At 38.5% G+C, this 27,514-nt stretch overlaps 1 protein-coding gene across 16 annotated transcripts in view; it reads right to left on the bottom strand.

Annotated features, from left to right (window-relative positions):
- The window catches only part of kek2 (kekkon 2), an 894,871-nt gene that overhangs the window by 96,939 nt on the left and 770,418 nt on the right, over nt 1-27,514 (bottom strand). The window contains exon 1 of one of the 16 annotated variants that reach the window (XM_067767648.1): nt 19,351-19,369. The exons of 13 other annotated variants lie outside the window; for them this stretch is intronic. The gene's annotated coding sequence lies outside the window, so the exon portion shown is untranslated. Of the gene's footprint in view, nt 1-2,815; nt 3,000-19,350; nt 19,370-21,226; nt 21,481-27,514 lie in introns of those variants that run through there. 2 more of the 16 variants (XM_067767649.1, XR_010949838.1) reach the window with 2 other exon arrangements.

Genomic DNA, 27,514 nt, shown 5'->3' with positions numbered 1-27,514 from the left:
CAGAGATAAATGAAGCGAAAAAGAGACGGAGTGATGAGGGAGGAGTGAATAAAAGGATTAAGAAAAAGTGAAGAGGAGGAGAGGGCAAAGTTGGATGGTAAAATCTTATTAAAATGTATGCAGGTCGACCAAATTCAGGGCAGAAAAACGTATGCGGGGTCTACTAGTATATATATATATATATATATTATATGTGTCAGAAAGAGGTAATTTTGCGCTATCAGCAGTGTATAAACTGTTAATTGATGAATGGAGATGTTAGAGAAATTTTACAAAAAATTACGAAAATGTAAATTGCTGTATCTCTTTTTTAATTTATATATACCTGAGAAAAATCTAAAATCAATCCTGATTTCAACAAGATATGAATTTTAAAAGTTGATATAGGTTTGTTGGTGTATTCAACAGTTTCATATAAATACACGAATGAAAGCAGTATAAACCAGCTTGAGTTTTTCTTGTGAATCGTTTACGCACGTTGAAATGCGTGCGAATTTCGCGTCCGTTACCAAGGAATTGCCCATATGTGGTTGCAAAGTTGAACTGTGTTATAAAGTAGACACGTGCACAATGAACCAATATTTTTAATGAAAAGTATAATGGGGAAACTTAATCAGTTTTGTCTGTTTTGAGACGTGTAAACAAAAAATAAGATTTCAAGAATTTGATATAAGAAAAATACATCTAAATTCAAGTTAAAGCTACACGAGCTAAATCTTGTTATACTCAGCGTGCTATGCACACAGAATTTGGAAATATAACGGGCATAGACGGATCGATATAAATTTAGACTTCCATATATCAAAATGCTGAGGATGAAAAAATAATTGATTTAGCCATGTCTATCCATCTGTCCGTCCATCCGTCGGTGTACACGATATTTGAGTAAATATTGGGAATAAAATATTGAAATTTCGTATATGGGTTCATTTGCGCTCATCTCCCATTACTATTAAAATTGAGGGAAATCGGATGATAACCACACCCACTTTATACATATATAACATTTTGGAAAACACACAAAACCTGATTATTGAATATTAAGACTATAGATTTTTTTGAAAATGGGCGAGGCGCCGCCCACTTGTGATAAAATCAATTTTACAAATATTATTAATCATAAATAAAAACCCGTTAAACCTATCACAACAAAAGTGGACAGAGAGGTTTCCTTTGCTATAGAGAATGCTTCGAAGAAAAGTTAACGAAATTTTTTATATTTTTATATAAAAGATTTTTACAAGGGTCGCGGACGAATAAAATAAGCTATATCTTTGCAAACAAGAGCTTTATATCAATAGTGTTTCATTTTCCAAGTTAAAATATAACAACAAAATGAAAAAAATTTTATACGAATTAATCGGGGATTGCCCGTATTATTTTAAATGTATGAACATTTATTTCAAGCAATTTTTAATTCTTATAATTTATTTAATAATTTGAGAAAATTTTAAACAACGTGACATCAGGACGGACAAGGCGACAGCTGTTTCGATTATACCTTGTAAATCTCTTCAAAGCCTTTCTCCCGGTAGTGGTAGTCGAACCCACACTCTTACGATAGTTGAAATGGTTACAGACGTATTCAGCTACGTCGTGCCTTAGTTGTTGAAAAGTTTTCCCAATTGCCTTCTTTCGCATATATTATCTTCTACACATCACATAATTCGTGTGTTGAAGTTATGCAAGTTTGTAGGGCGGTTTCATAGAAACTTGGTATTTTTATTGCTGTTTTTTGTTCTATTTATAGAACTACAACAATTTCAACTATCGTAGGAGTGCGGGTTCGACTCCCACTCCCGGGAGAAAAGGCTTTGAAGAGATTTACAAGGTATATTGAAACACCTGTCGCATTGTCCGTCCTGATGTCACGTTGTTTAAATTTTCCCAAATTATTAAATAAATTATAAAAATTAATAATTGCTTGAAATAAATGTTCATACATTTAATGCAATACGGGCAATCCCCGATTAATTCATATAAAGAGACAACATTTGGTTAATTCGTTGTAGTTCTATAAATAGAACAAAAAACAGCAATAAAAATACAAAGTTTCTATGGAACCGCCTTACAAACATGCATAATTTCAACACATAACTACATACGAATTATGTGATGTGTAGAAGATAATATATGCAAAAGAAGGCAATTGGGAAAAACTTTACAACAACTGAGGCATGACGTAACTGAATGCGTTTGTTTATAATTGTACTTGGGAGTCACGATAGATACCAAACTTAGTTTCAACTTTCATAATAATGGTACTGTCAATAAGGCTAGAGATATTCTTTCATTCGTGAAACGGTGGTCCAAAGAATTTAGTTACCCTTATGTAACTAAAGCACTTTTTACCAAAGCTGCAAACCGCTTCGAAACGAACCAGTTCATGAACCGAACCACCCACTATTTTAGGGCTTGGAACCGAACCACGAACCAAACCGTTTTTTTTCTTAACTCCAAAAACCGAACCGAAAACCACCCAAAAAAACGGTTCGGATCGGTTCAAAATAGAGTTTCAACAAAAATCACTTAACTTATTTAATTCACCACTTTGCTTGAAAATACAATGCTAAGATAAAATTGCATACATTTTTTCTCGATGGAAACGCCGTGAGTTGTCACTTTTGATAGTAATAAAAATAAACAAATTTACAAAATGAGTTCGAACCCGTTGCATAACAACTTTGTATATGAAAGAGCTTTTTCATTTTTCATTTATAACATTTTTTATACCATTTATGAAAATGAAATGGTATATTAATTTCGTCACGAATCCCAAAATTGTAAGTCCTTAAAGGAAAATAAATAGACCCACCATTAAGTGTACCGAAATAATCAGGTTGAAGAGCTGAGTTGATTTAGCCATGTCCGTCTGTCCGCCTGTCTGTTTGTATGCAAACTAGTCCCTCAATTTTTAAGATATCGTGATAAAATTTGGTTGGCGGGTGTATTTAGGTGTCCGATTAGACATTTGTCGGAACCGGCCGGATCGGACCACTATAGCATATATCCTCCATACAACAGATTTATCTGAAAAAGAGGATTTTGGTCAATTTATCAGATTGAAGCTTCAAACATCACCATATGCTTTCGTATATTGCACTAATTGTTGTCTAAAAAATGGATGGGATCGGTCGTATATATAGCATATATCCCCCACAACAGATTGTTAATATAAGGAACTTTTCGCAATTTCTGCCCCATTTTAACAGCTATAAGCTTCAAATTTCACCAATTGCTTACGTATATAGCATAAATTGTTGTGTGAAAAAATCATAGAGATCGGTGTTATATATAGTATATATCTCATACAACCGATTGTTCAGATAAGAAACTTTTCGCAATTTCTGCCCCATTTTAACAGCTAGAAGCTTCAAATTTCACCAAATGCTTACGCATATAGCATATATTGTTGTCTGAAAAAATCATAGAGATCGGTGGTATATATAGTATATATCTCATACAACCGATTGTTCAGATAAGAAACTTTGCGCAATTTCTGCCCTATTTTAAGAGCTAAAAGCTTCAAATTTCAGCGAGTGCTTACGTATATAGCATATATTGTTGTCTGAAATAATCATAGGGATCGGTGGTACATATATTATATACCCCATATAAACTCTCATTTTTGCCCCTTTTTTACGGCTAGAAGCTTAAAATTTCATCAAATAATTACGTTTACGTCATATATTGTTGAGAGACGTGATTCGTAGTCACAGTTTTTACATGCAGACAACAAAAAACGTGAAACTTTGCATCCTCATACAAAGTACCTACCTTTTTTTTTATTTTATATTTATCTTAAAAATTGCTTAGGTATGTACATCCTTTCACTATATATTTCTTATCTTATAGAGCCGATTATTTGGATATTACGAATGGGATAAAATTAGCCCCATTTATGAAAGGTATGAAGTATTCGGCTTCAGACGAAGACAGTCCCGTTCTTTCTTGTTCATTTATTACATAGTCCGAACTATAACACAAGCCACATACATTTATGTATAATTATAAAGTTAATAAAATTTGTATCAATTTTCGAAACTTCTTATTAACAGTTTTTAGAAAATGTCTGAATGTGCAGTCTTGAAGCTTATTCAATTGTAGTGCAATAGTGTGCAAGTTTAAAATAGATGAGAATTACCATTAATTTTGTAAAAAAAAATTCCCCGAGGGTGTTGCCCATATCTTCCATATAAATACAAATTTCGTTCATGCGGTGTATGGAAAAAATGCGAACACCCTCTTGAAACTTGCACATTATTAAACTGCAGTTAGATGAGCTACAAAACTGCACACTCAGAAAATTTTTCAAAGTTTTTAAGTCTGGAAAACTGATGAAAATTTGGTTAGTTTTTGGAGCTTCGTGTAAGTTTTGAAATGTATATATATATAGTTTGTGTTATACTTAGAAGGATATTTTAAATTGGAATTATTAAAAACTAATAAATAAACATAATTTGGGTTCAATATCGTTTTAACAGGAGACCATATTATCTTTCACATAACCGTATATCAACATTTATAAGCTCAATGCCTAACAAAAGCTAGGAAGACATTTACATTTTCATGAATATCTTTTAGTTTGTGTAGTAATCTCGCATCTAAAATTTAGTATGTATATTTTGTATGTATATCGAAAGCTGCAAATTTAATAGACTTTCTTCTCTTAAAAATACGACTACTTTCTTATGTGCAGAATATATGCGTTTTAAATACTCCCTATAGGTATAGTCATGCATTCTACTATTTTCGTTCCTTACATTTTATAATAATCAGCAAATCGTTTTGATAAGTTTTATAAATAAATATATACATGGATTTGATCTCAATAACTGTATTTTGCTTAGTAGGTACATATCGATGGTTGGTTTCACCCAGATCCCAAGTGACGAATTTCAAATTTTGTATACTACTGAAACTAGTATTAAACATTTGAACCACTTGAACCGAAGCAGTTCGGCGGTTCAGAGGTAGCCGAGAGCCGGTTTACGAACCAGTTCAAATTTTGCATGAGTGGTTCGAACCACTGAACCGAGCCGCTTCGATTTTCGAGGCGGTTTGCAGCCCTGCTTTCTAGCACTTTAGTTAGACCGATACTAGAATACGGATCAATAATCTGGAATCCAAAATATCAAGTTCATGCAGATAGACTTAAATCAGTACAAAAGCAATATCTACTTTTCTTTTTAAGTTATTTTCCGTGGGACTCTGCGTATAATCTTCCACGTTATACTAGTCGATTGAAGCTTATCAATCTCCGAACTCTTGCAAGTCGTAGAGAAATGCTAAGCGTATTATTTATGGCTAACTACTGAATGGAATGATTTGTAGCCCAATTCTCTTGAACGAAGTAAATTTTAACGTCCCACCACGAGTGTCGAGCCATTACAAACCTCATCTTTTTAAGCAGTGTAGAACTAATTTCGAAATAAGGGAACCTTTTCGGTGTTCGCACGTCTACCCTCTGTCTAAGTCTGCATTGCAGCCAGTCGATACAGATCTTGCCCTTGGCTAGTAAAAGGACGCCAACAGCTTGGTCCACTTCAATGGCTGCCATCTTCTGTTCACGCTGGTTTGCCGAGAAAATAGACACACGGACCTGTCCCGTCATTTCCCCGCCAGCAGCTTTCCTAACAGCCTCGGCAACTTCTTCGGCGGTTGCCAGACAGTCCATGTCCATCACCTCTATCCGCATTCGCCGTGTAAGCTACTTGGTTTCACCCGCTTCTCCAGCAGCGTTTCCTATCGCTTGGACGAATGCTCATTCATCGCCGTAACGTGCAGTTTCGATAAGTACACTCCCGGATTTGGTTTTTCGGACGGGGCGTATGACGGTATATGTATCTTCAGGCCCAAGCTCGCCCCGGATGGCTCCTACGACTTCGGCGTAGTTCTTTCCCTTGGCTGGTCTAACTACGAAAGTTGCGGCCTGTCTGTTTATGGGCTTGCCTTTTCTTTTTGCCTTCTTGGCTTGCCCAGGTGATGTCCTTTGTTCTTTCTCAGGGCGTGGTTTGGCTTTCCGGTTCCTTACGGTCGTCCATGTCTCACCCGAGATTGTCTTCGCAGAACCCTCATCGCACTTTCTCTTGGCCTCCGAGGCCCCCGGTTGCGAGCCAGAGTTCGTTCGTGCTCTTTTGTTCACACGAGCCGCTTGCGGTTCGGTGTACTCTTCGCTTTTACCCTCTAATAAAGAGCGCGTGCGACTCAGTGTCTCTTCAAGTTGTGCCATGCCGTTCGTTATATCCATCGACACATTTTTCTGTTTGGCCGCAGCAGCCTGCATGCTGTGCAGAACAAATCCTGCATACTCGAGGACGTCAACTTGATTTGTCCTCCCCGGTGTTGCACCGCATACAGAGGTTTCCCGCCCGTCATTGCCGTCACCTTGCTGTCCAGGGGTAGATGGGGTGGCATCAAATTTCCTACTGCTTTCTCTAGCTTTTGTCCCCCCTTGCGTTCGCCGTGGGGTGTCCCTGGCCATTGCTGACCCGCCACCTTGTTTCTCTGCTGGTGCTATTGTCGCATTGCTAGTGGATTTTAACACCGGCGATCGGAGCACCTTGCTACTCCTTTGAAAAGCGGTTACGCCGCTATCATTAACCTCGTTACTTTTACGCGTTTCAACTGTTTGGCTCATTTCTTTTCAGTTGGGTCTCCGCTCCAAGCCGCTGTCTCCACCCGATGTGCAGTCGCCGTTTTAGATTCCCGTGGTTATCTTTGCATGTGCAGGGAGGCCACGCGAGGGTTGACACAGGTCCTTATGAAAGTCTGTGTTCAGAGCCAGAATCCGGCATAAGACAGGAGTCATCTCAACTGAGCCTGCACCGCCAAATTAATGGTGACGTGGCTTCGAACGTACTTGGAGACCTGCCAAGGTTTTAACGGGACGGAGACGAAGACGATATTAGCCTACCTTCCGTTTAGACGAGGTGTACCCTCCGCTACTAAGATGGTAGAATACTGTCCATGCCAGCCCAAAGCAATCTTTTCCGTAACATTTTCCAGTTTTCGCCGTCAGGATCTTACTGGGCTCGATCCTGAGGATGCTTATTGAAGTTTTAGGGCGGCACCTACTCGCCCTGCCACCAAGATTTATTGGGTATGTTTGGCCTTTTGCGCCACGCCCCTCTCTATGGTCGCTCTTGGTCGGGGACTGCTTATTGGTTATTCGCAGCTTACCTACTAGAGGCCGTTCACGATCCGCCACCTTGTGACCCCGGTGGAGCCCTGAGCTCAGCCTTCACCCTATTTTTATTATTATTTTTTTTTTATTATTATTATTGTTATTAATATTATTATTATGATTATTATTTTTATAATTATTAATATCATTATTATTATTATAATTATTATTATTATTATTATTTTTTTTTTTTTTTGTTACGTGGAAGGAGGAAATGCTTTATGCACTAACCGGTTTGTTAAGCCTCGGTGCTACTCTCTGTAGCAGCGAGCCTCTCCGAGTGTAGGACTTCCTTTCTTTTTCTTTTCATGGGCTACCCACTAAAACCTAACCTCCCACGGCCCGGGAATTTTCCGCACCTGGGACCGCGGTTAGCATAACTTCGGGACGGAAGCGCGCTACGTGAGCTCTTTGGCTACTCTCACGTTATTGGGCTAAGCAACCATCTTTCCGTTTAGCGAGGAGAATATTCCTTGCATATCTGCTGACCATGTCCCATCTGTCATTTCCTCAGGTCATTTTATGGATGACACTGCCCGGGGATAGGTCGCCTAGTGTTACTTCCACTCTTCTTCGTTGCTGTGCGAAGTGTTCGCATTCGAAAAAGGTGTGTCGTACGTCGCCTATGAGCCCACATTATAAGCAATTCGGATTTTCAACCTTGCCCATCCTGTGGAGTTATTCGCGGAAGTAGCCGTGGCCACTTAAAAACTGTGTCAGGTAGAAGTCGACCTCTCCATGTGGCCGTTCTAACCATGGCTCCAGCTCGGGAATCAGGTCCCTGGTCCACTTTCCTGCAGTGCTGCAGCCATTGCTGTTGCCAGCGTCGGATAGAATCTTTTCGCGCTTGCGCGGCAGCAACATCTCTACGTACTTCTCCTCGGAGGTGGTAAATTGATTTCCTCTCCTCAGCGAGAAGATGTATCGGTATGGCTCCCGCAATAACAAGGACTTCGTCTGCGGATTCCGTGCGGTAAGCTGAGGAAATTCGTAGCGCCCCTCTGCTTTGGATAGAAGTAATAGCTGCTCGATACTTTCGGAATTTCATTGCATCCGCCCAAATTTCTGCACCGTACAAGAGTATAGAATCCGAAGCGGAAGCAAGCACCTTTCTTATACATGGCCTTGGCCCGCCTGTGTTTGCCATTAATCGGCTTAAGTATCCTATGGTCCGTGCAGTTTTCTCACAGGCTTCTTGAAAGTGTTCCGAGAAGGTTAGTTTGCTATCTAGCCTCACCCCAAGGTATTTCGTGGAGCTGCGTGTTTGTACTTGTTGTTCTCCAACCATCATATTCGTAATGGTGGGAATTCGTCTCTTCGTGAGGATTACGATCTCAGTTTTCGCTGTCGCGAGCTGAAGTCCATGGTCACTCATCCATCTATTTACACTGCGCATTACTTGGTTTAACTTAAGCTGCGCCAGCTCGAAGTTCCGTGCTGTATTTACGGCAGCCACGTCGTCTGCAAAAGCGACAAGAAAAGCACACTCTGGCATGTGCATCCGAAGGAGGCTGTCATACGAAGCATTCCAGAGGTCGGGACCTAACACCGATCCCTCGGCTGCTCCGCCTGTTATCCTCACCTTTCTCTGACCTTGGTTTGTTTCGTATGTGAGCCAGCGATCTTTTAGGTAGTCCCCTAATATGGCTAGTAGATAAGGAGGTACCTTGAAAGAGTGTTTCAGCGCATCGAGCATATCGTCTCACCTGACGGAATTGAAGGCATCTTTCACGTCCAGCGTGACCAGTAAGACAACCGGCCTAGCTTGGTGGCACGCGATTTCGGCTTTCCTTACCGCATTTATAACCTCGGCTATGGCATCTATTGTGGAGTGACCTTTCCGGAACCCATGCTGCCGATGGGACAGACCACCTCCATCGTCAATGGCTGCTATCAGCCGTTGTTTAAGGAGGCTTTCCATAATTTTCCCGGCTGTGTCGAGCATGCATAATGGTCGAAAAGACGATGGGGAGTTCGGGTCTCCTTTCCCTTTCGGGATTAGCACGAGGTGCGCTGTCTTCCACCTTGTAGGAAAGATCCTGGCTTCCAGGCATTTGTTATACATGTGGAACAGCAACTCAGGACTGCTCTTAGCAGCCAGTCTTATTGCTTCAGCTGGTATCCCGTCCGATCCTGACGCTTTGCCGGGCTTCATTCTGTGTAGGGTAGCTTTTAGCTCACCTTCGCTGAACGGCTGCACGTCGTGGCCTTCTTGGGTGACGTGGTCACCCTCTCTGCTTGTGCGAGTGAGAAGCAGAGCATCTACTATACTTCGCATCATTCCCTCATTCATCGTTTGGTTCGGTGGGCGGAATTTTCCCTTTACTATTTTATACCCTTCCCAAGGATCACGATCAACTTCTTTGCAAAGCTTTTTCCAGCTATCAAGTTTGCTTTGCTTTATGGCGGCACAGAGAACCTTTTTTGCTCTTTTGTATGCCTCCGCATGCTCTAGCGCGTCAGGCCTGCTGCGTGCGCGGGTTGCCAGCTTTCGCTTACTGTGGCATACCCTGCGTAGTTCGGCGATTTCGCTACTCCACCAGTGCACTTGTTTTTTACCTCTCCTAAGCCCTTTTCGTGGCATTGAGGTCTTGCATGCGTTGTTCAGGCAACGCATGGTGGCTTCTACCGTAGCGTTCGCCGCTTCGGCACTGTCGACTATCTGTCGTGTGCTCGCTTGTACAACAGCGGAGAACTTTGCAGCGTCAACCTTAGAGGCGTCCCATTTTGTGTTCATACGCGGCGGTCTCTCTGTCCGACTTTGCCCTGAGTCATAAAGATGGAAGGTGATGTAGTTATGGTCACTACCCGCGATATCCTCCATCACCCTCCATCCAGCCGCCTTTGACAGCAGATTTTCCGATACTAATGTAATATCAGGGATAGAGTTTCCAAAGCCTGGTCGCCGATATGTCGGAGTCGTGGCGGTATTCAGAATGACTAATCCAAGTCGGGCAGCTATTTCTAGCACTAGCCTTCCTCTGGAGTTTGTCTGGGGCATTCCCCACTCAACAGCCCTAGCATTGAAATCTCCAGCGACGACCACGTTACCGGTTTCATCACACAAATCGTCTTCGAGTAGTTCTAGCTTATCTTTAAACCCTTGAATTGGATCGTTTGGGGACAGGTAGCAGCTCACTAGTGTGGTGTGCGCCACTGTTACGCGTACGTAGCCGATTCCGACAACACGGCTTCGTACGTGGGTGCCAGCGTCTAGGATCCAGATCGCAGCAGCACCTGTTAAGTCTACGTTCCAGTCACTCCTGACTCTATAAGGTTCGCTGGTGATGGCACAGCTGGCTCTGTTTTCAAGAACCAGTTGGTCTAGCAGATATTGGCTAACCTGCTTCGGTTCAGGTTGCCTTGGATGAACCTGGTCACTTGCGCGCCTGTTTGGCCTTTGCGGCAGCGAGTGCCACCCTGAAGGTGCTGCATGCTCCAGACCCAGGAAGGTGGTCGACCTTCTCTGACTGGCATAAAAAGCACTTTGGAGTTTCCGTGCAGGCCGAGGCCCGGTGGCCACTCTCTCCGCACTTCCAGCAAGCACTGCATCTATTAGGGCCTTTGCAGTCTGCTTTTTGGTGTCCGCAGCCTAGACACCTGAAGCATCGCTGCACGTGTACCCTCTGTCTAAGCCTGAATTGCAGCCAGCCGATACAGATCTTGACCTTGGCTAGTAAAAGGACGCCAACAGCTTCGTCCACTTCAATGGCTGCCATCTTCTGTTCACTCTGGTTTTCCGAGAAAAGAGACACACGGACCTGCCCCGTCATTTCCCCGCCAGCAGCTTTCCTAACAGCCTGGGCAACTTCTTCGGCGGTTGACAGACAGTCCATGCCCAGCACCTCTATCCGCATTCGCCGTGTAAGCTGCTTGGTTTCGCCCGCTTTTCCAACAGCGCTTCTTATCGCTTGGATGAACGCTGATTTATCGCCGCAACGTGCAGTTTCGATAAGTACACTCCCGGATTTGGTTTTTCGGATGGAGCGTATGACGTTCCCTGTATCTTCAGGCCGAAGCTCGCCCCGGATGGCTCCTACGACTTCGGCGTAGTTCTTTCCCTGGGCTGGTCTAACTACGAAAGTTGCGGCCCGTCTGTTTCTGGGCTTGCCTTTTCTTTTTGCCTTCTTGGCTTCTCCAGGTGGTGTCCTTTGTTCTTTCTCAGGGCGTGGTTTGGCTATCCGCTTCCTTACGGTCGTCCAGGCCTCGACCGAGATTGTCTTCGCAGAACCCTCATCGCACTTTTTTTTCGCCTCCGAGGCCCCCGGTTACGAGCCAGAGTTCGTTCGTGCTCTTTTGTTCACACGAGCCGCTTTCGGTTCGGTGTACTCTTCGCTTTTACCCTCTAATAAAGAGCGCGTGCGACTCAGTGTCTCTTCAAGTTGTGCCATGCCGTTCGTTATGTCCATCGACACATTTTTCTGTTTGGCCGCAGCAGCCTGCATGCTGCGCAGCACAACTCTTGCATACTCGAGGAGGTCAACTTGACTTGTCCTCCTCGGTGTTGCACCGCATACGGGGGTTTCCCTCCCGTCATTGCCGTCACCTTGCTGTCCAGGGGTAGATGAGGTAGCATCTATTTTCCTACTATTTTCCCTAGCATTTGTCCCCCCTTGCGTTCGTCGTGGGGTGTCCCTGGCCATTGCTGACCCGCCACCTTGTTTCTCTGCTGGTGCTATTGTCGCATTGCTAGTGGATTTTAACACCGGCGATCGGAGCACCTTGCTACTCCTTTGAAAAGCGGTTACGCCGCTATCATTAACCTCGTTACTTTTACGCGTTTCAATTGCTTGGCTCATTTCTTTTCAGTTGGGTCTCCGCTCCAAGCCGCTATCTCCGCCCGATGTGCATTCGCCGTTTTAGATTCCCGTGGTTATCTTTGCATGTGCAGGGACGCCACGCGAGGGTTGACATAGGTCCTTATGAGAGTCTGTGTTCAGCGCCAGAATTCGGTGTGAATCAGGAATCATCTCAACTGAGCCTGCACCACCAACTTAATGGTGACGTGGCTTAGAACGTACTTGGAGACCTGCCAAGGTTTTAACGAGACGGAGACGAAGACGATACTAGCACACCAGCCGTTTCGACGAAGGTAATTTAAAATTTTGCAAGCTGTAATTTGGCAGTCGTTGAAGATATCATGATGAAATTTGGCAGGAACGTTACTCCTATTACTGTATGTATGCTTAATAAAACACTTAAAAAAAAAAAATTTTTTTAAGTCAAATTTAAACTTAAAATTTAATATCTTTACAGTATACAAGTAAATTATGTCAACATTCAAATCCAGTTATGATATGGTGCAACAAAATGCAAAAATAAAATAAAATTTCAAAATGGGCGTGGCTCCACCCTTTTTTGTTTAATTTTTCTAGGATACTTTTAATGCCATAAGTCGAACAAAAATTTACCAATCCTTGTGAAATTTGGTAAGGGTTTAGACTCTAGGGTGGTAACTGTTTTCTGTGAAAAAGTGCGAAATCGGTTGAAGCCACGCCCACTTTTTATATACAGTCGACCGTCTGTCCTTCCGCTCGGCCGCTAACACGATAACTTGAGCAAAAATCGATATATCTTTACTAAACTCAGTTCACGTACTTATCTGAACTCACTTTGTATTGGTGTAAAAAATGGCCGAAATCCGATTATGCCCACGCTTACTTTTTCGATATCGAAAATCACCAAAAACGAAAAAAAATGCCATAATTCTATACCAAATACGAAAAAGGGATGAAACATGGTAATTGTATTGGTTTATTGACGCAAAATATAACTCTAGAAAAAACTTTGTAAAATGGGTGTGACACCTACCATATTAAGTAGAAGGAAATGAAAAAGCTCTGTAGGGCGAAACCAAGAGCCCTTGGAATCTTGGCAGGAATACTGTTCGTGGTATGACATATATAAATAAATTAGCGGTATAAAACAGATGATGTTCTGGGTCACCCTGGTCCACATTTTGGTCGATATCTGGAAAACGCCTTCACATATACAACTACCACCACTCCCTTTTAAAAGCCTCATTAATACCTTTAATTTGATACCCATATAGTACAAACACATTCTAGAGTCACCCCTGGTCCACCTTTATGGCGATATATCGAAAAGGCGTCCACCTATAGAACTAAGCCCCACGCCCTTTTAAAATGTTCATTAACCCCTTTCATTTGATACCCATATCGTACAAACAAATTCTAGAGTCAACCCTGATCCGCCTTTATGGCTATATCCCTAAATGGCATCCACCTATAGAGCCCACTCCCTCTTAAAATGCTTTTTAATACCTTTCATTTGATACACATGTCATACAAGCACATTTCACGGTTACCCTCGGTACATTTTCCTACATTGTTATTTTCCCTTATGTTGTCACCATAGCTCTCCACTTAATCTTCCTTGCTTGTTTTATATTAATCCGCTCACCGAGATACTAAAGCATTTTCCTAAGCAAGTTTGTCCCTTCCAGTATATTTGTAGGATTATTTGATTTTATTTTTTTATTTTATTTTTTATATTAAAGGAGGATCACTCCTCCAAGTTATAACGTGTTACATTAGTATAAAGTAAAGTAAAGTAGAAATAGATATAATAGTGAATTGCGGAAGTAATGCTAATAAAAGCAATACTGTAAAAATCCATTGTTACTAAGCTTTTAAGTGCGCCTAAAACATTCCGCGAAATTAGGATTAAATAACATATAGAATTAGTGTGTTCCTAAATGGTGAATAAAAGGAATATCAAAGGCAATACTTAGAGACCAAAGGGAGCAGTGGGGCATTCATATGGCTGAGTGGTTAAAAACATCTACCCTTTTGACTGCTATGAATTTTGGAGATTCGAGATCAATATTCAGCTCCCGAGAAACTAGTTGATAAAGAAGTGAAATTCAAAAAAAATATCCTAGTAACCATCGTCGTTTGTAAACTTTGCAATTTTTCTCTAATATCAGTAAATAGCAAACGATTTTGATCAAAAGTAACTTGAATCGAATATTAGAAGGGCACTTTTTTTATATTGTTGGCTGATCTTAAAAGGAAGGGCCTCTCCTATAAAATGGTTTGAAACGCCTCCTATACTGGAAGATGTTTTTAATTATTTAACGACCATATCTGCAGTCTAAGAAAAAAAGCAGGGATGAGCTTTTGTTTCACTATTCCCAATGCATCCTTCCTTATCAAATTTTGAGTATTAATTTTAGAAACAATAGATATAAATTTAAAACTAGTAAGAACGGCACTGTCTTCGGCTGTGCCGAAGACTTCATACCTTTCATGAATGGGGCTGAACAATAATCTTATCCCGTTCGTAATCTCCGAATAATCGGTTGTAACAGATAAGAAATATATAGTGAACAGATCTACATACCAAACGGTTTTTAAGATAAATATAAAATAAAAAATAGGTAGGTACTTTGTATGAAGATGCAAAGCTTCACGTTTTTTGTGGTCTGCCTGTAAAAACTATGACTACGAGTCACGTATTTCAAAATTATATGACCTAAACGTAACTATTTGATGAAATTTAATGGATTTTGAAGCTTCTAGCCGTAAAAAAGGGGCAAAAATGGCAGTTTATATGAAGTATATAATATATATACCCTCGATCTCAATGATTTTTTCATACATCAATATATGCTATAGACGTAAGCATTTGGTGAAATTTTAAGCTTCTAGCTGTTAAAATGGGGCCGAAATCGCAAAAAAAAAAATATATATACCATATATACCATCATATATATATTATATATATCACCGATCTCAATGATTTTTTCATACATCAATATATGCTATATACGTAAGCAATCGGTGAAATTTGAAGCTTGTAGCTGTTAGAATGGGGTAGAAATTGTGAAAAGTTTCTTATCCGCACAATCGGTTGTATGAGATATATACTATATATACAACCGATCGCTATGATTTTTTAGACATATACGTAAGCATTCGGTGAAATTTGAAGCTTCTAGCTGTTAAAATGGGGCTAAAATTGCGAAAATATATATATATACTATATATACCACCGATCTTCATGATTTTTTCAAACAACAATATATGCTATATGCGTAAGCATTCGTTGAAATTTGAAGCCTCTAGCTCTTAAAATAGGGCAGTAATTACGAAAAGTTTCTTATCTGAACAATCGATTGTGGGGGATATATACTATATATACGACCGATCTCATAAATTTTTTCAGGCAACAATATGTGCAATATACGAAATTATATGGTGAAGTTTGAAGCTTCAATCTGTTAAATTGAGTAAGATATGACAAAAATCCTCTTTTTCTGAAAAATCGGTTGTATGGAGGATATATGCTATAGTAGTCCGATCCGGCCGGTTCCGACAAATGTCTAATCGGACACCCAAATACACCCGCTCACCAAATTTTATCAAGATATCTCAAAAATTGAGGGACTAGTTTGCATACAAACAGACAGACGGACAGACGGACATGGCTAAATCAATTCAGCTCTTCATTCTGATTATTTCGGTATACTTAATGGTGGGTCTATCTATTTTCCTTTAAGGACTTACAATTTTGGGTTTCGTGACGAAATTAATATACCATTTCATTTTCATGAAAGTTATAATTAAGGACAATACTTTTTTCAATAGGCAAGTTCCTTCGTGAGAAAATGATAAAGTTTCCCTATTTCTTTATTTGTACATATTTCAATTATTTCAATTTCTTGTATTTCTTTTTATATAAATTTCATTAAAACCAAAACAATTTTCGTTTTATATTATTCGAGTATTCCAGTATCCTTCCCTGCAGAAAATCGTGCGATTAGTTCCTAAAAGGAATGGTGTCCAGTTGATCTCTTTTGTCTACATTGAGGCATAATTGATTCCCTCTAGTCCGTTTTGGGTATAGATGGGATCAATCATAAAAAATGGCAACGAAATGAGTAGAATAATATAAAATTACAGGAGTTTTAATTGAATTATTTGAGAAAAATGCGAAGCCTTATACCGAACCTAAAATACTTGGATCAAATTTTGCATTATCGTCGACCCATATCTATTGCAATGTGTTGGCAACTAAATAATATTTTTACTAAGATATATTTAACAATCTTTTGCAAGTTTAAGCCTTTCGCTTAAAATTTTCATATCGACGTATCATCCGAAATATAACACTATGAAAAGGAGTTCGTCTTCATTCGTTTCCAAAGGGGATTTTACAAAGGGGCTGGTCCCCATTCGGGTGTAAATGGGTACAATTAGTGGTCTCTTCACAGGATATGGTCAAACAAAAGGCAAAAGCTCAACGCATGCAAATATATCTAAGCTGGCATAAGTAGCATACTCCTTTGCGACTCATTCCGGATACATCCTAGACTAAACGCATTTATTGCAGGGTAGCTATGTAACTCGCTCCGCCCGATAACACTTTTTGTTGCAATCTTTTTGTACAGCATTTGGAACAAACTTAGCAATGATCTTGGTAGGCGTAAAGAGGAAGAAAAAATGTTTAACCAAAGAAATTAAAGTTAAAACGAAAGAAAAATCAGATTTTCAACTAATTGCTTTTGCAACTCTTTCAACTGGAGCATAAAGACTGGAAGCAGCAAATTGCTAGCTAATGAGAATTGGCTGTGTTCAATGATTTTTCAAAAACAAGTAGAGAAAATAAAAGAGCAAGAAAAAGGAAATTTTCTGTAGCAAAAAATAATTACGAAAAAAAAAAATTTTTTAATTAACAGGATTGATTATGTACTTGATTTCGTTTTTTAAGCAGTTTTTTCTTATATTGTTTGAGTTAGATAATGATATTTAAATAAATCTTTGCCGAAGCTTTGATTGGTAAAAGTAGGACGCTTTTTGCTGTTGAAGGTAAGAGAGGAAAATCGTAAAAAAATAAAAATGACTTTTGTTTAGTTAAAACAGTCAATTGGTTTAAGTAACAAATTTACGTAAAAATGTAAACGCTTTGAGGGAAATATTTTAAATTTTAGTAAAGAAGCTTTCTCACACCGGGTTCAATTTACCAACATTGACTTCATACGACACGATGGACTATTGTGTGTCAACAACTGCTATCTAAGTATGGTGCCATACAGAGTCCATAACTGGACCATATAGTTCCGAATTTAACCTGAAAATTATCCCGAGCAATCCAAAAATAATCTGAAAACTATAAAGAAATTCCCCAAAAGAAGCTTCAGAACAGTTCTAGCATCGACAAAATGAGGTAAGGAAGTATACTGGGCAATAAACTGGAAAGATGGTTCACGGTTGGGACGAAGTGGGACGGAAAAATGCACGTGGAATTTGAGAGTTTGCCATTAGAAAGACGACGTATGCCGCAAGTTTACAGTTGGCCTGATTACTATTGCGTTTTCCAAGCCGAAGTTGCCAGTATTAAAGATGCGGTGAACTGAGTAATTTCCAGTGCTATTATAGTTAGAAAATTCAAGTTATACCCCGTTATCCGAGCGGCAAATAAAGCCATAACTTCAACTTGGGGGGATCTAGGTCGATATAGGAATACCTGAGCTCCCTTAAGGTGGCCTGGAAATAAAAAAGATTAAGGCCATCTGTGTATGGCCGCGTCATGTCAATATCACTGACAATTGATACGCGGGTCTCCTAGATTACAACTGAACTCAATGCATAAGGCTGTAAGATACACGGGCTTTGAGTCAGCCAAGTAATCGCTGATCAGTTGCGACCCACTTATGCAGGAAACGATCGAACACGTTTTGTGCTGCTCGTACTTTGCGCTTGCCAAGCTAAGATTGCAGCTGTTAGTAGTGGTACAGCTGTCAGATCGAGAAGTTTCTAATTACATAGTTTTTTTTTCCTAGAAATTTTCTAATATTTGCAAAGAGGAGGGAGTTATTTTATAATATAAGTCCACATTTTGACTGAAACCCCCAGCTGGTCGTGAAACAAACTTCTGACAATCCAACCTAACTAACAACCTATTGTAGACTAGCGATACACCTTTATTCTGAGCTGGATAGCAGGCGGTCTGCTGAAATTTTCGGGCTCATCATGGCTCATTTATTAATGGTGGTAAGAGTTCTAGCAGGTCAGTGCCCAAAATGAGTCCACACCGTACGTCTCAGCATACCGGAAACTCCCACTTGCCCAAGTTGCATGGACGACGACAAAGCGGAATCATCGAAACACTTCATGCTTCACTCGCAAACTTTTGTAGAATTAGGCGAAGGAATTTCGGTGTCGGAAGACTTATCGAAGATCGGTCTACTTCGAGGGTGCATCGTTACAACAAACGACTTTCTAAGCAGCTCTCATGTAGTGTCACAATGGACCTTCATGTTGTCCAAGTTAGCTTCCCTTCCCGGGGTGGCTCCCACTCAACCTAACCTAACTGTTTAAAATAATAGTTAAACATAAACAAATAAACATAAACGTAAACATAAATAAACATCAACATAAATATAAACATAAACATAAACATAAACTTAAACATAAACATAAATATAAACATAAACATAAACATAAACATAAACATAAGCATAAACATAAACATAAACATAAACATAAACATAAACATAAACATAAACGTAAACATAAAGAAACATCAACATAAATATAAACATAAACATAAACCTAAACATAAACATAAACATAAATATAAACATAAACATAAACATAAACATAAACATAAACATAAACATAAACATAAACATAAGCATAAACATAAACATAAACATAAACATAACCTTAAACATGAACATAAACATGAACATAAACATAAACATAAACTTAAAAATAAACATTAACATAAACATAAACATAAATATAACCATAAACATAAACATAAACCTAAACATAAACATAAACATAAACATAAACATAAACATAAACAGAAACATGAACATAAACATAATCATAAACAAATAAACATAAATGTAAACATAAACAAATAAACATAAACGTAAACATAAACAAATAAACATAGACAAATAAACATAAATATAAACATAAACATAAACATTTTCAGAAGAATAGTTTTTGGCATACAAATATTGTTAACCTATGTCGACTTAGGCACTTTACACTTTATACGTGAGTTTTAATGCGTTATTTAGTTAAAGCTTTCATATCTTATTGTAAAAAACATTTTTCTGCTGAGTTTTAACACAAAAAAATTCTGCTTGTGTTGTATTACTATTTATAGCTTCATATATTTACCAGTAAGCCCACATCATCCCACAAAAATATTGTTCGAGTATAACAGGCTACGGATAGATTCGGTAATTGTACAGCCTTTTAGGGTATGCGAGAGTCTAAGATGTTGTTGTCAGTCCGTTTGCCTAGCTTTGCTAGTATCTTCCAATGTTAAGTCTTGATTAAGTACGCTGCTGTCGGAGGTCTCGTTGAGAGGGCACGAGATGTGCATTTACTTCGTTGTCCAAGCAACGGTCATAGTGTTCTACTTCACCATCACTTCAAATAAGGCGGCTTACAGCTGCAAAAGGCCTATTCAAGCCGCAGCTAACTTCAAAAGAATAACCCTTGTATCGGTACCTGATCGCAGAGAGATTGAGGAGAGAAAGTAGACAAAGTATAAAAGGCAGGAGCCATGCCGAATCCTATAGAGGCGACTGAGGTGCATCATTATATCAACCAAAAGAAACATATATCTATGACATGTTCGAGGAGCCAACAGAATCCAACTGATGCTCGTCAAACGCCTGCCAAAAGACCAAGTAAACCTGGCCGAATTACGACAGTAGCAGAAAAGAGGATCTGCTAAATAGGCCAAGGTAATCACGGGACAACAACCGCTCGGCCTGAATGCTGAGAGAATGAGGATCCCTTTCAAAGCATATGCAGGAGCTGGGGCGAAGAAGGCAAGCAAAGAAACAGTTGTTTAACATCTGCGTGTTTGACCTGCCTTAGCTTACACATAAAACAAGTTGGTCCAGTACCGCCAATTTGTAAAAAAATTAAAAGGACACGGCGCAAATTGGAAGAAAAGCTCGGTCTAAAATCTTTTCGGAGGTTATCGCGCCTTAAATTTCTATTGTGTGTGCCAGTTTTTTAAAGGGATCACTGATATGTCATACTAATAACAAAAGCAATTGTTTCCAGGGAATGTGCATCAAAATGGTTCCCTATGCGTTCCTTGTGCGCGGGCTGTGGTATCCGGGCGCCAACAACAAACGGCCTGTCCTTGTACAGCAGGTGGTCTCTCGAATACCTGCAATAACTACGACTACTACCAAATTAGATGGGACCACAACAACAACAACAACAGTGCCTTTTACAATGTGTTTAAATTTAAAAATAACATGTTTTCTTTTATTTTATGTAAGGGTGGGAGAACATTACCCAAAATTTTTCGAATAATGGGTTGATTAAATTTAGGTTCCTAATTTACTTAGTTTAGTAAGCAAATAAGTATTTTGATTTTAAATGATAATTCTTAAAACATTTTTTTATAGAAGAAAAATTTTAGATTAAATTTTTGTTAAAATAAAGTGCGGCAGCATAACCTCCCAAGATATTTTATGCCGAGCTTCTCTTCCAGTTCTCATCCTGCTCCTTTTTTTTAATTTTTCCCATATTGGTGGGACGGAACCTTCACCCACGGTCTCCGGTGTGGCAGACGCAGCACGCTATCACCACACAATAGCAGACGCCATTGTCATATTTTTGTTATGAACTCGAAATTAGTATGAAATGTTGGAAGTGTAATGCTTTTGCGATTTCGGACCTCAAGTAAATATCTCCATTTACTATCTTTTTGTAAGTTTTGATAAATTTTCTACGTTAGTTGGGTAGCTATATAGAGGGTTTCCGGTTTTCGAAGCAACGTAAACCAACATGTAAGTACACACAAATTTTTAACATTTTAACATTTTTTAAATTGTTAGTACAAATTTTCATACAATAAGGAATTTTTGGGTTGACGTTAGGCACCAAAACTTGTATTTTATTTAGAGAACCTAATTCTAATAAGAGTTTTTCTTTCTATATCAATAATTGTTTTATCATTAATTTTTTAGCTTATATCTGTATAAGCAAACGTTTAATGCGATTAATATATAAAACAGTCACCAAAACCAAACTACAAAACAATAAACGAAGGCAGTTGATTTACAACTCACAAAATTTCACTTCTTGCCCCTGCAGCGACTGAATTGGCTTTCGGTCATAGCAACGCGGTACGTTAGAATATTTTTTCAAAGGAAGTTGCAACTCAACAGGATTGGTAGTACTCAAAATTACCTGCTTCCAAAATTTAAGACTTTGAATTATAGTTTGTATAGATATAGATTTTGCTATATTACATTTTGTTCAATTATGTAAGCTCACCTGCAAAGGAAAGAAAAAATAAGTGTATTAAGCACACGACTAAAGTCATTATTGTAATAGGCATATGTATATACTTTTCAGAAAGATAGAACGATTTAAATTTGGTTTCGGGATAGTTTTCACGAACTGCCATTTTCAGTGCCAGTTTTATTGCAGAGATATCCAAAATCTCCCAATATAGATATAATTTTCATCTTTTTGGAAAATAAAGGAGTAAAAAAAAAAAAAACAAATAATATTCTAAAAGATACTAAAAGGTAGCAATTTTAAACTTTTGTTAATATGTTTCTTTGCGTGCAACTGTTTGTATGTCAAGCACTTGGATATGTAATTTTCCTGCATGAAAAAAAAAAAATGGTTTGCTGACTAGTTAGGTGCTTTTGACTGCAGGAAATTTCGAAATGCGTTTACGGCTATGTGTACTGGTATGCAAATTCCACAATTAAATTTAGCAATCTTGCAACATTTGTAAGCTGAACAAACAACAACGCTGACAAAAGAAGCAATTGCGACAACTGTACAACGTGCACGATTTAAAAACATTTCATCATGTACATACTAAAGGTTTACGCCGATCACTTTATCGGTGGCGGCGGCGTAGGCTCTATTATATAATGGTGGCGGGGGCGTGGGCGGCGCGCCGGCATAACCGGTGTTCGTACTTTAAAAAGCTTGATTTTTCTATTTAAAAATATAATATTTAGGAAAGGTTTTGTTTGTATGTATTTAAGAAAACCAACATGTTGGCCATTTCGGAAAGATCTGGGGATTTGCCTCCAAATCTCGCAGATCGTTCAAACATTTTCAGGAGTAGCTCCTTGCGGAGGCATTGTCCCTCGTCCACTTAATCCAGAGAGGCTTCGAACCTAACCCCGGTCTTTGGAATTGCTGCGTCTGCTGAATAGAAATAGAGATACATAAAATGGTCACACTTTTGTCTGTATATCTCGAGCAAAGCGTAGTTTGTGGCTCCTTGGCGGTCACGCACAAAGGCGACTTACAGTTGCTATTAATGGTCTTTTAATACTCATGACTCTAGTGGCACAGGTAGCCTCCAGTTTCTTCGGCTGTTGTTAGGAGCTACAATTCCCGGTGTGCGAACAGTAGCAATCCCGACCACCAATTGCTACCACGCCTTCTGGCCCTCACACCATATGACATCACAGAAGCTATACGACTGCAACTTCGAACTCATTCGTACATAACTAAAAATTTAAAATTTGACAAGGGCCCTGGATACAATTTTTTAAATGTAGACGAAACTTTGGAGACGCTTGTATTCACAACAATGATTTCGATAGCGTTCGTTTAATAGAAACCATATTTTAGAATGAAAGTCGACCGATTTTCAGTTGAAAGATATTAACTGCGGTTTTCCGGCCTTATGATATAAAAGCTCATTATGGATGACTAGATCGACTGTCCACTACGTTAGGGTAGTGCCAACCACGGTCATTAGTTCGACTATCTTGGGAAAGCTTTTGCTTCACCACTTTGATTGTTCTATCGAAGGACAAAGCCTCACCTACGTATTCACATTTGTAAAAGGAGCCGTAACGTGTGATGATATTTAAACGTGGTTGACAGGCTATAATGTGATTCACTCCAAGAGTCTAGTTTTGGATAGGGCCGCTAACTTTAGGAAATGCCAAACCGGGAGGCTTTAATGTTGAAGGGTAAAGTGTGAAAATCAAAATTAACATTTCAGACGTTTCGCAAATAAACAACAGATGTTTGAATGTAGACTCAAGTAATTTTTCAAACCCGTCTCATACCTACATATATCCTCAACTTAAGTATGAGGCAAGACAAATTTCAAAGGAGTGTTTATGCCCCACTTATTTCGCTTATTCTTTCAGCCATTCGCAATATAAAATTTTTAACAAAATCGGCACCTTTTTGGGTAATTTGCTTTTTTTACAACTTGAGGACAATTTGAAAACATATTCGCCTTGGGTCATTCTATTTGAATTCATCGTTCATTACTAATATTTTTTTTTAATTATGCAAAGTGAGTATTTATATTTTTTATATAATTTTTCTTTTAGTGTTTTTTTTTAATAACTTGGTGAATTGGGAGATGCAAAATCCGTGGTAATCTGGCATTGAAAGCGCCAGTTTTTTTTAAATTATTTTTGAACGGGTAGAGAGTTACATTTCGCAATTGGATTGTTATATCTGACAGAGATGCGCATCCGTCGATACCCCTTTCGACTATATCCGTTTTCGACATGAACAATAAATGGCCTAGACAGTCTTAAATGAGTAGAAAATATAGTACCGCGCCGGACGCCGCTGCCGCCGCCGCTGCGCCGATATTTTTGAAATTCGGCGCGGCATGTAAAAAACGACGAAAATGGGCGGCGGCGGCGTCGTATATCTCTAGTATATACATTCATACTCACACAACCAGGTAAAAAATTCGGCAGAGAATGGCTTATAACAAAGCAAAAACCTGACGATTCGTTAATAATAGATAATATTAGTTCATATATCGGTATACTTCCTCTGAGCTCTATACTGAATCAGCCAGTTCAGCCTAGCGGAAAGTCCTACAATAGGATTATCGCAGTGCTAACAAAAAGAATTATATGATTCTCAGCTCTCGTTCAGCTCCTGGTTGCAAATTGAAGAAGCGAAAGAGTAGTACTTTGAAAAGTCCTCGCATTTATATTAGGAAGCCTCCTGAAGCACAGAGAACGAGATACTTAGCGTAGGTAAAAATTAATGTTGAAGTGTTTTACGGTGGTAAGGCCGTGACGGGAATACAAAGCATGTATTTTCGAATTTTAATGCAAAAAGGAGTGAACAAATTGACCAACTCCTCAAAACCGCCACACAACCCATCATTAGTTATTTGTAAATTATAAAAATAAATTGAGTCGGATCGGAATCTCGGTCTTAGCCGAAAACAAAGTTATATTAAGCCAATATCAAACCAATCACAAACTGATTACTCGTGTGTTGTTGATATTATTGTCAATATCACGCCAATAATAATTCGATAAAATTTATATTACGTTGTTATCGATAAAAAAAATGATGGACGCCATGACAAGCCAACACATTGCTCATGGTTCATGTTTCCTGAGCACCTAACGCCCGTAGAAAACCGCTTTAAAAATGTTTGCATTGTCCAGTTATTTATGAGCCGATAATGAAACCATTATCTGTTTCATAACACAACGATAAGAATTTGAGTTATCGATAGCAAACTAAGAATAAAAGCATCCGAATAAACGATACTTTACCAATTACTTTTATGTAATGTTGTTAGCGAAAATATACCTATAAAATTTCGATAACACTCCTATAATCATTCGATAATAGCCCAATACTATCCGATTACATGGTTATCGATAAAAAACGATGGACGCCCAACCAAATCATCACATTGGTTAATGGTTAATGTCCTTTTTATGGTATAGAAAACTGGAGCTATTACGAATGGCACCACAATAGGCCGAAAAGCGCTTGTCTGCTTTGTGCAGGGGAAGCTTTACTAAAGCAAAGGCGTGTTTATCTTCAATTTTTGTAGGAATATCAATTCAGAGTCGTCAACCTTAACTTTTGTCCTAACTTCACAGAGCTTATGTTACATCCACATCCACAGTGACGAAAAGTTCTGGTTATATTAGCTCAAGTGGAATGGCTTATGCCAGCAAGATTATAAGAAAGTTATCGATTTGTTACCAGAAATTTATCGAAAATTTAACGATTATTTATCGAAAAGTTATCACAAAGTTACAGATTTGTTATTAAAATTTATATACTTCGTATAATTAAGCGGGGATTGCTCTCATTGATTTTTATGTACGAAAACATTTTTTTTAATTTATTGTTTCCTTTATATTAAGCCGGTTGAATGCTTGCCGCATTTAAAAGTCTTGCAATCGATTTTTAAGTAACTTTTCATTGAGCTACAAACGTGAAACTTCACATATAGGTTAAGACCCCGCGAAAAAGGAACAAAATTAGAAACAAAATATCGTTAGGTGGCGCACGTAAAACAGCACAGAGAGGTCAAGACACCAAGACAATGCAACAAAAGGGAAACAATTAACGTTAGTTGACGCAGGGATCGAAATAATTAGGTAAACATTTGGAATTTTGGAATTTTGAGATCGATTTTTAAGTAACATCTCACTGAGCCACAAACATGAAACCTCACATATAAGTTAAGACACCGAGACAATGCAACAAAAGTAGAAAAAATTCTGTTAGGTGGCGCACGATTAAATAATTAGATGAGAATTTAAAGCGCAATTAATTGAATATATATATTGATAAGTTGACTCCTTTTCTATCCAACTTTTCAATCCAAGTAATGCGCGCTCCACTTCTATATTTTTTTTTCTCATAAATATTTTTACAATTTCTATGACAAGATTTTAAAATCAAAGTTTAGAAAGAATATTACTTTATATAAGGACACATTTTTCGCTTATTTTTGTCCATTTGTTTAAAGGAAATGCTTAAAATTGTTTTTTCTTTTTATTGTAATATTGACTTCACCTGTGTGGTTTATTGCATCATGACCAAACCTAAACGAAATTTTCGCTGTCACTTATTCCTTCAGTATTTAGCTCTGCATTGATTTGAAATAAAAATGACAGCACATCTTCCTCCTAATACCAGTCAAATAGTCTGCCACATTTTGCCACTTTCGCTCTTAAACTTTTTTTTTTATAATTTTCACTTGCAACTTTTAATTATAAGAAATGAAAAACTGGGTTTGCAACTACCAATATTTTGGCAAAACTTTTAACTATTTTTCATACTTTTGTATAACACGAAGGAAGAGTGATCATGTCCTACAAATAATCGATAAATCTGACGGCATCGTTTTCCAAATAGTTCTCTAATGAATTCTATCCCAGTTCTCTAATCTAGTTTTTAGAGAATTAACCATAGACACTGCGTATGCTGGGATAGTAGTAGCGCGCTTCGCCAAGCACATTGAAGGTCTTGGGTTAAAGTCCCTCGCAAAGTAACATTAACAACGTAGAAAAACGATGTTTCGATTGGAAAACACGGTCTTCTTAGCGGGATTGCCCCTAAGCAATGGTTTTGCAAATAGCCCGAGTGTATTTTTGTCGGCATTATACATGTAAGGGGCCGTCCTTTCAAATTGTAGGAGAAACTAAAAGGAAGCACAACGCAAATTGGAAGCGAAGTTTAGGCTTTAAATTCCTATGAGGTAAAACGCGCCAAGTATTTTTCTTTTTATAAATAGTGACACTGCTTTCCGAGCGTTTTCTAAAAAGCTCGATAAGTGCGACATCCAGCGACATCTATTACCAAAGTAAAATTCTATTTTGGTTAAATATCGCCCCTTTAAAGGCCCTGGAAAACTTGCCATATTGATAACGCTCAATACGTAACCATATTTTCAATTAATCATAGATAAATATATATTGGCATCGCTTATTGGTGCCTTAATATAAAAAGATGTCATAACTTCATAAAACAGACAATTCGAAAAATTTTAAAACGAAAAATACAATACCAAAAATGTGAATAAATTCGCCAACACAAAAATTTATAGATTATGTACATATATGGTGGAAACCAACAACTATGGTATCATTATGACTAAGGCATTATTGAATTGCTTCAATAACCGATTAAATCGACTTCTATAGAATTCGTTGGAACAGCTGTTTTACACAGAGTTTACCATGACCTTAAAGTAGTCATTCTTTCATTTTGTTTTCATCTCGTGATTTATTCATACACGAGGGATATTTAAAGTTGTGATCAAAGTTTGGTCTCACAACTTAATTCATTTACATGCATCACACTTCCATTGCATACAATAAAAAATATTTATATACTCAGAATTAAAAGAATTTATTTGTACATTATAAATGAAAAAAATATTATCATTGCGACCACTGTGCGGAATATCACCATATTTCGAAAACGCCCTTTTTCAAAATGTTTCGAAATTCGGCGCTCAGTCGAGTTAGGGTGATATTCCAATCAACAGTCAATTTATAATAACACCTTTCAGTTACATCTTGTTTCTTAT

Source organism: Eurosta solidaginis, chromosome 2 (genome assembly GCF_040869045.1).
Source record: "Eurosta solidaginis isolate ZX-2024a chromosome 2, ASM4086904v1, whole genome shotgun sequence".
Lineage (NCBI taxonomy): Eukaryota > Metazoa > Arthropoda > Insecta > Diptera > Tephritidae > Eurosta > Eurosta solidaginis.
The sequence above is the reverse complement of the archived record's forward strand: the minus strand, read 5'-3'. Positions and strand labels throughout refer to the sequence as shown.